This window comes from Stegostoma tigrinum, chromosome 38, assembly GCF_030684315.1.
Source record: "Stegostoma tigrinum isolate sSteTig4 chromosome 38, sSteTig4.hap1, whole genome shotgun sequence".
NCBI lineage: Eukaryota > Metazoa > Chordata > Chondrichthyes > Orectolobiformes > Stegostomatidae > Stegostoma > Stegostoma tigrinum.
In genome coordinates, this window is record NC_081391.1 from 14,280,334 (window position 1) to 14,296,970 (window position 16,637).

Genomic DNA, 16,637 nt, shown 5'->3' on the forward strand with positions numbered 1-16,637 from the left:
GCATTCTGAAATTGCCCTGTGCCATGTTAATGCACAAGTTGTCATATTCCTCTGTTGCAGCTGTGTGACTTCCTGGGGACTCACTATTTGGATCAGGAGGTGGAGATCATCAAGCAACTTGGGGACTACATCACCAACCTGAAGCGCCTGGGAGCCCCTGAGAATGGGATGGGAGAGTACCCGTTTGACAGGCTCTCCCTGGAGGACAGCAGTTAGTGTGGCCTGGAGTACTGTCTGCTTGGTCTGAAAGCATTCCCCACTTCACCCTGGGCAATCTGTCTCCTTCCAGGGAGAAGGGGCTTGGAGCAAAGAATGTACTGGCTGTACCAGCTGAATGGACTGAATAAATCACATTGATCTTGCTTATTGTCCATCATTCAGAGCACTGGGCACTGAGGAAGGTGTCTGAGCTTGAAGCCAGTTCTTTCTGTAACTTGGCTGATTGAATTACTAATTGGAAGAGTGAGCACTTACTAGAGTTTTTTACTGTCACATATGGGACAGTAGCTAGAAGGAGTTCTGGTTTCTTTTTTTGTAGTCCCATAAGGAATTCAAGGTATTCTCCTCCAAATAGGATGACGTTGGGATTTGCTGACTGAAATGCAAGATTCTCGAGGACAATTAGCACATATCTGTGTACGGTGGGGTCAATTATCAGACAGGAAGTTCCCATACCTTCTCTAAGGGTAAAACCAGACACCCAGTTCCATGGTATCTTGGATTTGGAATATTTATGTGCAATGGCAGCTTTCCCTTAAAATCACTTTCTCCCCCACGCGCCACCGCCCCCCCCCCCCCCCCCCCCCGCCCCCCCCCATCCTGCCTCAGCCACCCTGAACAATAAACCCTGTTGGCCAAGTGGCAGACATGGCACTATGAAGGCGAACCTGCGATCTGATGGCTGGATCAGTTGACAAACAGCTGAAGGGAGGAGGTGCATCAGCCACTTGGATCCTGGTGGAGGAACCAGCTCAGTTGGGAGAGAGCACATCTCGATTTGTGCTTCTGGTCTCGCCTCCCCACTGCGACCCTACCCTCATCAATATAATCTATTCTCAAGATTGTTGCTTTGTTTCCCCGGGGGATGCAGCCCAGGGGTTGTTGGGAGCCTGGTAAGAGGTCAGACCAGGGCCAGTGTTTGGAGGCAAGGGTCATGGCCTGTCACCTCCACACCACCTGTTGCCACTAACTGCAGTGGGTAACTCTGACTGGTTGGATATTTCTCCTTTTTTTTCATTCTGGGTTATGTATACTTCCTCCAGGGGCCCTTGATTAAATACCCACCTCAGCACAACAAATGTAGCCACACTGGGCTTGAGATTTGCCCAGAATCAATCCAAAGTTGTCCTCATGTGGCTCCCTGACTTCGCTTTCTTTCTGTACCCCAGCACTCACTCCAAGTTGCCAGGTCTACTGAAATATAATCTTCCAGAACTCATCTGGGAAAATTCAGCCCAAGCATTCACAGCAGCAATGTTCCTGGGAATCAACTCAAGAAATTCCCCTGAACTGTATTCAATTACAATAGGTTGTCTCATTGCCACTGACAGCAGGATAACAGTGACCTGGGAATAACACAGCAACGCTCATGGTTAAATGCTGCCATTTGATTGGCTCTTGCTGCTAAAGCCAGCATTGAATGCACTAAGCTGCCCCCTTGGTTCCTCTGAGTCTCAACCGAAGAGGGTTACTTCTGATGCAGGCTGATGATACCCAGTGATGTTGAATGAGTAGGGACTTCCAGTACAGAGGTATCGCGGCGTGAAACATCAGCTTTTGTGCTCCTAAGATGCTGCTTGGCCTGTTGTGTTCATTCAGCTCCACACTGTCATCAGGGACTTCCAGTGAAGTTGGGAACCATGTAACATACTGAGGAAAGCTGGAGATAGCAGATTTCCTGTACAGCTCCTTTTCCCTTCCAGGTGTCAGGTCATGGGTTCGTGAGGGGGCTATCAGAGACATCCTGGGGATTGTTTCAGGGAGCTTTGTAGCGAGTGCACACTGCAGTCTCCACGCAGCGTGTGGGTCTGTAAGGCACTGAACGTTTGTTCCACCTCGTAAAGTATTTTATTTTTACCAATCTGAAGTCTTGGCTACAGAATGAATCCCTGTAGTGCAGGAAGAGACGATTTGCCTATGAACTCTGCATTGGCCCACCCTCCACGCTTACCTTCATGTTTCCCGTGGCTAATTTACCGAGCCTGCATTCCGCCTGTCGCTAGCAGTGGTTTAGTATTGCCAATCCACCGATTCTGCAGATCATTGGACTGTGGGAGGAAATCCAAACAGACAAAGGACGAACGTGCAAACTCTGCACAGACAGTTTCCCCAAGTCCAGAATCAAACCCAGGCCCCTGGTGCTGTGCGGTATCAGTGCTCACAACTGAGCCACCATCACACCCCAAAGTACCAAACACAGGAGGAGGCTGTCGCAAAGTCGAGTCATATACAGCATGAAAATTGACACTTCAGCCCGACCAGGTTTTGAAAATGTGGAGTACCATTTGCCTGCATTTGGTCCATATTCCTCTAAACCAGTCCTTTCCACATAAATGTCCAAATGCCTTTTAAATGTTGTAACTATACCCACCTCTACCACTTCCTCTGGCAGCTTGTTCCATACATGCACCACCCTCTCTGAGGCAATGTTGCCCCTCGTGACCCCTTTAAATCTTGCCCCTCTCCCCTCAAACCAATGCCCTCTAGTTTGGATGCCCCTACCCTGTCCCAGCATGCTTTTTATATACAGTCCATCTTGAGTGTGCCAACGGCAAGGCTACATTTAGTGCTCAGCAACTGTTATACTTCAGGAGGTGGCGATGAGCTGCTTATTACAGTCCACCTGGTGTCGGAGAGACCGGAATGATGCTGCTGCTGCTGCTTCTGAGGAGCGTCTGGGATTTTCATTCACAAACAGGGATATTGTTCCAAGTCAGGATGGTGACAGAGTTACATGGAGCTGCTTGAGTGATGTAGTGGCTGCACTGAGCCAGAAAATTGTGAACTGTGAATTGTGAATTGTGTTCCATAAATATTCATTAACACATCCTGACCCCAGTGTGATACATGGTGGACAGGCTTTGGAAAGTCAAAAGTTGAATAATTTGGAACAGAGTTCCCAGCCTGTGACCTACCAGTTTCTGAGCTGTATGTTCTGCAGAATGCAATGTAAACAGCACCAGAAACTCTCTGCTCAGAAACATGCTGGAGTTAAGCGCTAACACAGTGTGGAGCTGGATGAACACAGCAGGCCAGGAAGCATCAGAGGATCAGGAAAGCTGATGTTTCAGATAGGGACCCTTCTTCAGTCAAGGGAAATTCAGCGCATTTCTGAAGAAGCTTCCTGACCCGAAACATCACCTTTCCTGCTCCTCTGATGCTGCCTGGCCTGCTGTGTGCATCCAGTTTCACATTGTGTTATCTCTGACTCCAGCAACAGCAGTTCTTACTATCCATGAGGGAGTTCAGCGCTGGTCATCATCGAAGTGATTAAAAACTGAACACGGAGATAAAAGTGCTGAACGTGCAATATAATTCTCAAAGCTATCTCCTGGTCCATTTACGTATAGACCCTGAGGCCTACTGTGTGTCTGAGACACTCAGCACCGTTCGCATTTTGATTTTCAATCTGGCCTACTCAGATCCACAGCCGACGAGATCACCGCAGATTCGGAATGCATCCACAATGTACATCAGTTGCCTGTATTAAATGGTGCGAAAGCACAGGGATTGTGTTATTGTAGCACAATAGGAAAATGTTTACTGTTGACAAAATCTGGCCATTTCTCACTGGGCTCCAACACTGTTGTTCAAAAGGTACAAAGACTAATCCCTCAGAGTAACAAACTGACAGAATTCAGCAAATCTGTGATGAGCGTGTCTTAACACATAACCTCAGATACAAAGGTAAAGGTTCAGAGTCTATTTTATTCTCATTTTCAGGGAGATGTACTTCCACAATTTGCACTTGAGCAGGAGGTCAATCAGCAATTCCATCATCGACCAGTTGTCAATTCTGATCGGTTTCTGGATCCAATTCCCATCCTGCACTGATTGGACGTGGCAGCTGATCAATTGATTAACAAGAGTGATTGGCCATCACTGATGATGTCATTTCCTGCTTCATAAAATGATGGTCTGCATTGGGGTATAAATAATGTCCTAAGAGAGTGATGTTTTAGGTGTAGTTGGTTTTCTTTCCAAGTTTGTTGTTTTGTTGTGCTGGGTTAGGAAAGCTGTTTGTGTCACAAGTTGGCCTCTCAGATCAGTCAGAACTATCACCAGGATTGTGAAGCTGCTGTCAACAAGCAGATTAATGTGGAGCTCACTGCCTCCTATCTCTATCAGTCTTTGGTGAGTGCTGTCCCTGTGGTGTTGGAGTTAAATCTGTTCTGGTTAAGTCAACAGTTTTTCTTGTTTGTAACTAACTTGGAACTACTGTAGATAGTGTTTTATATTTCCCTCCTATTTAAACACCAGGAGAAATCTAATGCTATTAGAAAAATGTGGTATGACACTGATATACAGTAACTGGGCCCCTATTGACTTTCAGTGACTGTCTGGTGGGTGAAGTGCTTTGAGAAATACATCTTGTAATTCACTGTCAGGATTGTGACTGGCAGTAACTGTCACTATCTCTGAAGATTATCATAACTTGACAGTATGTTAGAAAGAAGATAACTGAGCGTGGGGCTGGATGACCGCAACAGGCCAAGCAGCATCTCAGGAGCATAAAAGCTGATGTTTTGTGCCTGGACCCTTCGTGCTGCTTGGCCTGCTGTGTTCATCCTGCCTGATGCTTTGTTTTCTTGGATTCTCCAGCTTTTGCTGTTCCCATTATTTGAGTCTTTTGGAAAGAAGCTGGGATAACCATTAGTTCATTAGCCTCCTGTTCTAATCTGTCCTGGTGTATCTGTTTTGTCTTGTGATGGATGTAAGCAAACCAGGGTTATATTTCCTGTTGGAGAAAGGTGTCATAGTGACTGTCCAGAATAACCAAATCTGATTTGCCTCAGCCTTCAGGGTTGGGCTGTGACTCCCTGCCTGTTAAAATAGGTTTCCAGTGAGGCCTGTTTTGGCTTTTTGCTCTCCTCCATGAGGTGGGTGTGACCCATTCTTTCTTTCTCTCTCTCTCTCTCTCTCTCTCTCTCTCTCTCTCTCTCTCTCTCTCTCTCTCTCTCTCTCTCTCTCCCAACCTACAGACAATTGATCTGCTGTAGTGTGATATATTGGAGACACCTGGGTCTGCAGGAATGTCTTGAGCCAGTGAAGCAAGGCTTTTCCCATACCACCTCTCCTGGTCTGAAACAAGCCAGCCCCTTTCACCAGCTGGTGGTGTGCCTGTGCCCTTCCTAGGGGGAGAATATGTTTGGAAGGTGAGAGCTGCAGGGGACCTGGTAGATAATGGACCCTGAAAGGAGGTGGTGAATGCACTCCCCATGAAGTAGGCTGCTCTGTTCTGGATGCTGTCTGCTGTCTGCTTCTTGCATGTTGTTTTCCACTTCTCCAGTCACATGGAGAATATTCATCACTCACTGGGCTTGTGCCTGTTGGAAGGAAGTAGTTTCCAATGACATGAGGATCAAGTCCCTGTAAGCCCACTTTGGGAGGTGGGAACAGCTTTTCCTGCTGAACCAGGTGGGTTTTAATCACTGGCCAGTGTGCCAACTCAACAAGAATTGTGCTAATATAAAATCCTCACTATTCTTCACATGTCACATCATGCAACAATCCAATTAAATCACACTTTAATCCACCAAGGCAAACCGTCAAGAGCAACTTCTCACCAGGTTTCTTCCCTCAGAACAATCCTCATCTGCTTTATGAAGCAGCCAATCAAGTGTTCACTGTTATTCCAGCTTGTTATTCAAGTGTGAATGTCAGTTTAGAATGAGTGCAAGGGGTGGGTCAAGTCTAGAATTTGACCTGTACAAATGGGTCAAATCAGGTTTTCCAGCTTCATGTTAACGAGTGACATGATCTGCAGAACAATAGTTCATCTAAAGGTCTCTCTGACCTTGCTTCAGTTTGTTTTAAGCAGTGATGCTTGTTTGCAAGTTTCTGGATGTGAGTGTGCTACATAAATGGGTGTAGAAGCCTATTGCAGTAACAACCCAATGGCTGTCACTGGGCAGGATTTCCTTTGCAGAATCTTGGTTCCACTTTTGCTCTTTCTCCCCCCATAATGCCAACAGCATCTCTTGCAGAGCTATCATCCAATCCGATTGATCTCCAGGTTGGAGAAGACTCGCTCCCTCCTGGTTATATTATTACAGCAGTGCCCAGTGTCTGTATGTTACTTTAGCCCCAAAGGAGAAATGTAGTGTCGTGCAGCTACCCCACCCTGAGTCCATCCTGCACATCAACTCCTGGCCATTCCGCCAATTCTGTGACATCCATCAGTGGAAACATGAATTCAGCTTTTCTCAGCATAGGCTGTGCCAGACCACCCCCACCCTGAACAATTTGATAGTGCTTTCAAACCCAAACATGGTAACTGGAGGAAGCTGGGTTTGTCTAGATTGATCCAGTTAACAGATCTGCCGGCAAATTGAACCACACTAGGTTCACAGGTCAATTTTGTGTAGCCACACTTTGACAGCTGGCTGAACCTTCAGTTTGCTTTTGAAGGATAAACCAGGTCTGCAGTTCTGAACTATATTCAGGCCCAGTGGTACATTTTAATGGGCTTTAACTTGTTCCCTCTCCCTTCCAGATGTCCTACTTTGACCGGGATGATGTTGCCCTCCCTCGTTTCTCCCGGTTCTTCAAAGATCATTCCCAGCAGAAGCAGGAACATGCGGAGAAGCTGCTGAAATTCCAGAATCAGCGTGGAGGCAGAGTCCTCCTTCAGGATGTGAAGGTTGGAGTTGGGAAGAGATGGTTGGGTGGGGTGAGGTTTCAAGTCAGTGACCAGCATGTCTCTCACTGAAAAGTGAGACATGCTACCATTTGGCTTCCCGGTTTCTCCTGAAATACCAGAAATCTCTCAAACAAGCCCTTTGGCCCACCATGCCTATGCTGACCCAACAAACACCCAACCACATTAATCCCATCTACCTGCACTTGGACTGCAGCCCACGATGAGGTGGCATTAAGTAGTTGTCCAGATGTTGCTGGAGTAGCTGCCTTCACTCGGGTGTTGCATTTCACAAACCTACTTCTGTTTTTTAGGAGGAGTTGGAGGTGGTGGGTTTCCTCCAACCTGGAGCCTCACTTGCACCCCGTCCAGTGTTTATCCTGTCCCTGTGATTGTGGTTCTGGTCACCACACAGGCCAGGTCAAAGATGGAAGACAATGCTGCATAGTTTCTGACCAGACTTGGGCCACCCAATAGGGACAGGCATCATGTAGGCCAACTTCACCCTCTGGTTGACCTTTGCTGATCCTTGAGGGGTCAATGGTCTTGGGCACTTTGGTATCTCTGCTCCTTACCATTAAAAACCCTGCTGTCCCTTGAATGAATCAAACAGTGATGTTTCTGATCCTGCTGCTCAGACAGATATGAAACAAATGGCACAGGTGGGACTTCAACCTGGCCCTTGTGTACCAGAACCAGGAACAGTGTCACAGCACCAAGAGCCCTTGGGATTAGGCTGTGCATGTCCTGATCCAAACTCCAGCAGATGGACACTGGTGTAATCCACACCAGGGTGCAAATTACATCCTTATCCCCATGATGACATGGTCCTGGACTTCCTCATTCAGATCAAGGATAAATGGGGAAAGGTGAAAGCAGTACCCAAGTAACTTTGATCTTCACCTGGACCTCAGGGATGGCACAGTGGCTCAGTGATCAGCACTGCTGCCTCACTGCCAGGGACCCAGGTTTGGTTCTGGCCTTGGGTGAATGATTGGAATTCACATTTCTCCCTGCATGGGTTTCCTCCCACAGCCCAATGATGTGCTGGTTAGGAGGATAGGTCATGGGAAGTGAGGGGTTGCAGAATTGGGTGGGAGTCTTTTCAGGGGGTATTGATGGTCTCAATGGGCTGAATGGCCTATTCCCATGCTGCAGGGATTCTGTTTCTGAAGCTTACCTGTCCTTCTCTGCATCCTCAGAAGCCAGAGAAGGATGAGTGGAGTAACAGCCTGCAGGCAATGCAGTTTGCCCTGGATCTGGAGAAGAATGTGAACCAGAGTTTGCTGGATCTACACCAACTCGCCACAGCCCAGACTGACCCCCATGTAAGCTTCACCTCCTCCTCATTCTCATCACTGCTGGACCCTCAGGGCAACACTTCATTGGTTGACTTTGTGGTTTGGAAATTCACTGCTGAAACAGTTTTTGTCTGGATATGACATTGCTATCACTGTATTCACTCCAGGTACAATGTCACAACTGCTCAGCCATGAGTGACATGGGGAATTTGGGTTATAATCTAGTGGGAGTGCTGAAGTGATATTGGCCACTGAATTCCCATTCGGGGCCACTCGAGTTGAAATACTTGTGTCCTCACTGGCACAAATTCTCCAGCTATCGGCTGCACTTTGAGGACTGTCTGGAGTTAGTCATGGCTGAGTCTCTTGCAGTGGGAATTCTGAAATTGTCCTGTGCCATGTTAATGCACAAGTTGTCATAATCCTCTGTTGCAGCTGTGTGACTTCCTGGAGAATCACTGTTTGGATGAGGAGGTGAGGATCATCAAGCAACTTGGGGACTACATCACCAACCTGAAGCGCCTGGGAGCCCCTGAGAATGGGATGGGAGAGTACCTGTTTGACAGGCTCTCCCTGGAGGACAGCAGTTAGTGTGGCCTGGAGTACTGTCTGTTTGGTCTGAATGCATTCCCCACTTCACCCTGGACAACCTGTCTCCTTCCAGGGAGAAGGGACTTGGAGCAAAGAATGTAATGGTTGTACCAGCTGAATGGGAATGAATAAAATGATGTGTTGATCTTGCTTATTGCCCATCATTCAGAGCCCTGTATAATTTTGGTAGTTATTCTGAGAGATTGAAGCATTTTAATTTTTCTACTGTTTGACTGGTTGATCAAATTACTAATTGGGCTAAACATTTCCTTGTTTCGACACTCAATCCAATCCGTACTCTGTCAGACAAGGATACCAAGAGCAACTCGCTCTGACCTATCAATCAATGATGTTCCTCCAAACGGAACTTGAGGATATTGGGTTTGTCGGGTGCAACTTGCTCTTCACTGTCTTGTTTTTTTTCAAAAAAAACTACACTTCTGGATGCGATCCATACTATGGAAGGAAAGAAACTCCCTTTTTGGGAAAGGGAGTTCTGCTGCTCTGCCGACGGGAAGAGGAGACACCCAGTCTCGGGATTCTCTGACAGTCCTCTTTCCACATTCACCTTGTCTGTCCAAGAGCTTTCGCTCACCCCTCCCCTACTAAATGGTACTAGCACCGTTAATATTCACCTGCAGATGTGGCTTCGGGTTATTGGGATGAGCTAAGGTTCAAACCAACCTTGGGACATGTACTATTAGTTGCGGGGTTTTTCCTTCCCCGCTCACCCCCCTGACCCTCCTCTGATCTTACTGTTAGCAATTGGGCATGTTGGCCAGCTCATCCCTCCTTCGTCTCAGATAAATATGCTGGTCCTACTGGTCGCTTTGATTCACGACCCACTGCAATCAGGGAGTCAATCCCCCCGTGCGGGCATGTTTCCCATAAACAACCCCAAGTTGTCCTGATGTGGCTTGTTCATTCCTCTTTGCCTGTTTATCGGATTCTCTCCAACAAACAGCCACTTCAGAATCAGCACGTTGTCTGATTGCCACCTACAGCAGGAGAGGAGTGGCCTGGGAGTAACACAGCAACACTCATGGTTACAGGCTGCTGTTTGATTGGCTCTTGCTGCTACAGCCAGCGTTGAGCGCACTCAGCTGCTCCCTATGTTCCTCTGAGCTTCCCCTGTGCTGCAGGTTGCCTTGACTCAGTGATGGTGAACGAGCAGTGATTTCTGTTCAACTTGGGAATGGTGTGACTGAGGGAGGAAACCTGGAGCTGCATACCATCCTGTACGGCTGTTTACTTTATCGTTCGAGCTGTCACACATTCTGGGGATTACCTCTGACTTTTGCAGCTCCTGTGCAATGTAGCCTTTGGAGAGGACATGGCTCTTATGTGACTGAACATATCTGTTACGTGACAGAAATCCTTTTAATTTGGAGCAATCTTAATTCTTGTCATTAAGTCCCTGTTGTCCAGGAAGCGGCCATTTGGCCAGTGCAGCGTCGACACTCTACACCCATCCTGTTCAGACCCACTCCATTCCCTTAACACTGGTTCCCATGGCTAATTCAGCTAGCCCCTTGTCATTCAGCAATTTAGCGTTGCCGATCCACTTAACCTGAAAATTGTTGGACCGTGGGAGAAAACTGGAGAACCTGGGAGACACGGGGAGAAAATGCAAACTCCAGACAGATAGTTCCCGAAGGCTGTAATGGAACGTAGGACCTTGTCACTGGGCGGTAACCGTGCTAACCACTGAGCCGCTATCACACCCTAATGTACCAAACAAAGGAATATGCTGTTGCAGATCATGAGAGTCCCAGAGGCATACAGCATGGAAACAGGCCCTTCAGCCCAGCCTGTCCACGCCAACCACGTTTCCACTACTGAACAAGTCCCACTTGCCCACGTTTTGCCCATATTCCTCCAAACCAAATCTGTAAATGGAAACATCTAAATGTCTCTTCAATGTTATAATTGTAAACACTTCTACCACTTCCTCTGGCAGTTCATGCCATACACACACACCATCGTCTCAGTGAAAATGTCCCTTTTAAATCTTTCCCCTCTCCCCTCTCCTCTCAAACCGATGCCCTCTAGTTTTGGACTCCCCTACCCTGTCCCAGCAAGCTTTTTTTCTACAGTCAATCTTGAGTGTGCCAATGGCAAGGCTACATTTAGTGCTCAGCAACTGTTACACTTCAGGAGGTGGTGATGAGCTGCTTATTACAGTCCACCTGGTGTAGGAGAGACCGGAATGATGTTGCTGCTGCTGCTGAGGAGGGGCTTCTGGGATTTTCATTCGCAAACACTGATATTGTTCCAAGTCAGGATGGTGACAGAGTTACATGGAGTTGCTTGACTGTTGCTGGGTCAACATGCAATCAGAAAATTGTACAGTGTTCCATCACGCTTCCTAACTTCAGTCTTCTCGATAGTGGGCAGGCTTTGGGAAGTCAGGAGTTCAGCAATTCACAACAGAATTCCCAGCCTCGGGAAATTGAAATCAGCATTGAAACTTGTGGGTCAATCCAATCAGATAGTGCTAGATTGCAATCTGCTTTTGAGGCTGGGAGGCCAGTTGCTCAGCTCCACAATCTAGACAATGCAATGTAACCAGAACCAGAAACTCTCACTTGGAAAGACGCTTCAATTGAGGGCGAGTTCTGTTTTGAAAAATTAAAAACTGCACATGGACATAGAAGTGTTCAACGTGCGATACATTTCCTGCAGCAATTCAGTAGAAAGGCCTGAGGCCTACCGTGTACCTGAAGCACTCAGCACATTTAGCATTTTGGTTTTCAAACCGTGCTTCCTCAGACCCAAGTCCAAACAGATCACAGTAGATACAGAATGAATCCACAAAGTAGATTGTTTTTCTGTATTAGATGGTCCAAAAGCATATGAATTCTGTTGACACACTCAATGGGAAAATTTTACTGTTAACAAAATCTAGTCATTTTTCAATGGGCTACAAATCTGTGATTCAAAAGGTACAAAGACTAATCCCTCAGAGTCACAAACCGACAGAATTCAGCAAATCTGTGATGAGCGTGTCTTAACACATAACCTCAGATACAAAGGTAAAGGTTCAGAGTCTATTTTGTTCTCATTTTCAGGGAGATGTACTTCCACAATTTGTATTTATGCTGGAAGCCAAAGGTCAGTCAGCAATTCCATCATCGACCAGTTGTCAATTCTGATCGGTTTCTGGATCCAATTCCCATCCTGCACTGATTGGACGTGGCAGCTGATCAATTGATTAACAAGAGTGATTGGCCATCACTGATGATGCCATTTCCTGCTTCATAAAATGAGAGTCTGCTCCTGGAGTATAAGTAATGCCCCAAGGAGGTTATGTTTTCTTGTCTTGTTGATCTTGGTTCTAAATTGGTCACTTTTGTAGTGAAGAGAGTCAAACAAACTCCTCATCACAAGATGGCCTCCCAGATTAGTCAGAATTACCACCAGGATTGTGAAGCTGCTGTCAACAAGCAGATCAATGTGGAGCTCACTGCCTCCTATCTCTATCAGTCTTTGGTGAGTGTTGCCTCTCAGGGGTTTAACATTTAAACTATCATGTCAAAGTGACTGGTTTCCCTTGTTTCTAACTAACCTGATATTCTTGTACACTGACTGTAATTGTTCTTAACTGAACTGCAATTCAGGATGAATGTGATGTTTCCATAGCAATGGGCTATGGGACTGATGCCCCACTTGGCCTGCAGTGACACATTGAGGTGAAGTGTTCTTGGTGTTCTCAGACTCCCTTAGACTGTTGTGACTGGCAGTAACTGTTACTCCCTCATTCGGGTTGTTGAAAGTGGAGGTTTGTTAGGCCTGTTCCTGGGGTTGCATGATCTAGTGTATTGGTGCTACTGGAATGTCTGGAGATTTTTCACTCTATAACAGTGAAGAAATGGAGATTCTGCTGTCATGCTGGCCATATTTGAAACTGGCCTCTTTCGTCAGTTGGTGCTGTGCCTGTGACCACCTGAAAAATAGTCTCATTTGTAGGTGAGAGAGATAATAGCAAGTGCAGATGCAGGAGAATCTGTTTATAACAAGGTGTCGAGCGAGAATAACAGCAGGCCAAGTGGCACCTTAAGAGCAGGAAAGCTCCTGTTTCAGGACTAAAGGGTCTCGCCCCGAAACATGAGCTTTCCTGCACTGAAGATGCCACTTGGCTGGCTGTGTTGTTCCAGCTCTAAACCTTGTTATCTTGGATTTATGTATGCAAGGTGTTATTCTTTTTTTCAGTGAGGGGAAAACATCATGCCTTGCGATTGCCTCATGTTTGTTTTTTATTCTCCAGTAGGATTGACTGTCGAACAGTACAGGCCCTTCAGCCCTCGCCGTTGTGCTGACCTGTCATACCGATCTGAAGCCCATCTAAGCTACACTATTCCATATGTGTCCATGTGCTCATCTAATGATGACTTAAATGTACCTCAAGTTGGCGAATCTACAACCGTTGCAGGCAAAGCATTCCATTCCCTTCCTACTCTGAGTTAAGAAACTACCTTTTGACATCTGTCCTATATCTTCCAACCCTCAGTTTAAAGGTAGGCCCCCTCATGCTTGCAGTCACCATCCTAGGAAGAAGCCTTTCCCTATCTAACCCTCTGAATATTTTGTCTCAATTATGTCTCCTCTCAACGTTCATCTCTCTCTGTTGAAAACAGCCTCAAGCCCCTCTGCCTTTCCTTGTAAGATGTTCCCTCCATACCAGGCAACATCCTAGTAAATCTCCTCTGCACCCTTTCCAAAGCTTCCACATCCTCCTTATAATGCAGTGACCAGAACTGTACGCAATACTCAGTGTGGCCACACCAGAGTTTTGTACAGCTGCAGCATAACCTCTTGGTTCCAGAAAACAATCCCTCAATTAATAAAAGCCGAAACACAATGCCTGAACAGCCCTGTCAACCTGGGTGGCAACTTTCAAGGACCTGTGTACATGGACACCGAGATCTCTTTGCTCATCGACACCACCAAGAATCTTACCATTAGCCCAGTACTTTGCCTTCTGGTTACTCCAACAAAGTGCATCACCTTACACTTGGCTGCATTAAACTCCATTTGCCACCTCTCAGCCCAACTCTGCAGCTTATCTCTGTCTCTCTGTAACCTACAGCATCCTTCGTCATTATCCGCAACTCCACCTTAGTGTCGTCTGCAAATTTATTAACCCATCCTTCTACGCCCTCATCCAGGGCATTTATAAAAATGACAAACAGCAGTGGACCCAGAACCGACCCTTGCGGTCCATGACTAGTAACTGGTCTCCAGGATGAACACTTTGCATCAAGTACCACCCTCTGACTTCTTTCAGCAAGCCAATTTTCAATCCAAACTGCTATATCTACCACAATCCCATTCCTCTACACTTTGTACAATAGTCTATTGTGGGGAATGTTATCCAAGGCTTTGCTGAAATCCATATACACATCAACCGGTTTACTCTCATCTACTTGTTTGGTCACCTTCTCAAAGATTGAGGGTCTGAGTGGCCTAATCCTGTTTGTTCTGTTAACAGTTTTTGTTTCTTTGGTTTTTTAACTTTCTTTAAAAATGAACCAGTGTCTTCAGGATTGCCTCTAATTATTTTGAACTGAGTAGAAGCTGTCACTTTGTCACAAGCTCCAACTTCATGTTCAGCATGGAACCAAGTTTAAATCTACATCTGCATGACTGACTGACCAACACTCGCTTCTCTCCCGTCCCCATATACCGGAGGTTTAACACCTTTATTGAATAGTCAGCCTGATCGGGAAGGCTCGCTTCTTCTCTCCACTGAGACTGAACTGTGGCCAGTGATGTGTTTAATGGGCTTTTGGCTGTTTTCTGTTCCAGATGTCCTACTTTGACCAGGACGATGTTGCCCTCCCCCATTTCTCCCAGTTCTTCAAACATCAGTCCCAGGAGAAGCAGGAACATGCAGAGAAGCTGCTGAAATTCCAGAATCAGCGTGGAGGCCGGGTCCTCCTCCAGGATGTGAAGGTTAGAGTTGGCAATATATGGCTGCTCTTGTCATGTGGCTTCAAGTCATCAGTGGCAGGATGTTTGCCTCCTCTCAGGAGAGTGAAGAGTTCTTTCAGTTTGGTTTCTAAGTTTCATCTCCTCGAAGTCATGCAGTGTATGGGAAAAGCCACTTGCCCCCCCATAAACAGAACTACACTCATCTGACTTGCTTGCACTTGGTCCACAGATGACTATACCCTGGCATGAAGTACATGTCCAGATACTGCTGGAGTTGCTATCTCCACTGCCATCTCTTCCCCTCCCCACCCAGACCACGGTTCAACTCGTATCTTGATCAGCCTCCTTTTTGGGAAAGTGGTTTCCTATAATTGCCCCTCTATAACCTGCTTACTCCTCAAACCTGTGCTCTCTGGTCTGTCTTCCTCATGGCCCACATTCTCCCCATCTCCTGTCCCAACTTCCCTCTGCTAACTGCCTCAGCCTGTTTGTCCTCCAGGGAAAACCCCAGCCAATCCAACACCTCAATGGATTTTCCACCTGAGGGACCTTCCTGCTCTTCTGATAGTGGTCCTGTTCACAACACCATTGCTTCTTTGACGTGGCCAAAATTTGAGTGGGAGAAGAAATGGCTGCCCTTGGGGTGTGGCTTACATTCATCAGTAACAGGATGATGACATCCTGAAGGCAGGCGCAGGAAGTGAAGTGCTTCTGTCTTTCACCCATCATTCTAACTACATCTTGTGCAAGAACTATACTGTCTAAATTCTGCGTGATAATCTCAAACACGCTCCTTTGTTCCTGGCTTCGGTGAAATCAAACGTACACTCGGGTCGAAAGTTCAAGGTCTGCTGCTAATAACGTGGCTGGACTCTTTTAGTTTTAAAGCAGTTCTGTTTGTACCAAGTACAATCAGACAAGATCTGTGTGTCTGTGTGCTCCTACCATTAGACATGACGACAATGATTGCTTTCCCTTTACATGAAGGGTCAAGGTTCAATTGTTGGACAAGGGTGCTGCATGTAATGGGGAACAGTGAGGTTTGTCCTGGAGCTTAGCTGTCCTTCTTTCCATCCTCAGAAGCCAGAGAGGGATGAGTGGAGTAACAGCCTGCAGGCAATGCAGGTTGCCCTGGATCTGGAGAAGAATGTGAACCAGAGTTTGCTGGATCTACACCAACTCGCCACTGCCCAGACTGACCCTCATGTAAGCTTCACCTCCTCCTCATTGTCATCACTGCTACACCCTCAGGGCAACACTTCATTGATTGGTCTTTGTGGTTTGGAAATTCACTGCTGTAACACTTTGCCTGGATGACATTGGACCTGTAGTGATCATGCTGAGGATCTGTGTTCACAGTTGTTAAAATGAGAATTTGGATCCTTATCTGGAAGGAGTGTTGAACTGATACTGGCCACTGAATTCTCGTTTAGTATCATTGTCCGTCACAATCCACCTCCAATCCATTTCACAAACAGCAAGACGGAGCAGCTGAAATCCTATTGTCCTCACTGCCAAATATTCTCCAGGTGCTGGCTTGATTTTTTTCAGGGCTGTTGAGAGTGGGTATGGTGAAATGTTTTGCAGTGGGAATTCTGAATTTGTCTTTAATAGTGATCACAATTTCTCATTCTGCTGTTGCAGCTGTGTGACTTCCTGGAGACCCACGATTTGGATGAGGAGGTGGAGATCATCAAGCAACTTGGGGACGACATCACCAACCTGAAGCGCCTGGGAGCCCCTGAGAATGGGATGGGAGAGTACCTGTTTGACAGGCTCTCCCTGGAGGACAGCAGTTAGTGTGGCCTGGAGTACTGTCTGCTTGGTCTGAATGCATTCCCCACTTCACCCTGGGCAATCTGTCTCCTTTCAGGGAGAAGGGGCTTGTCGCAAAGAATGTAATGGCTGTACCAGCTGAATGGAATGAATAAAATGATGTATTGATCTTGCTT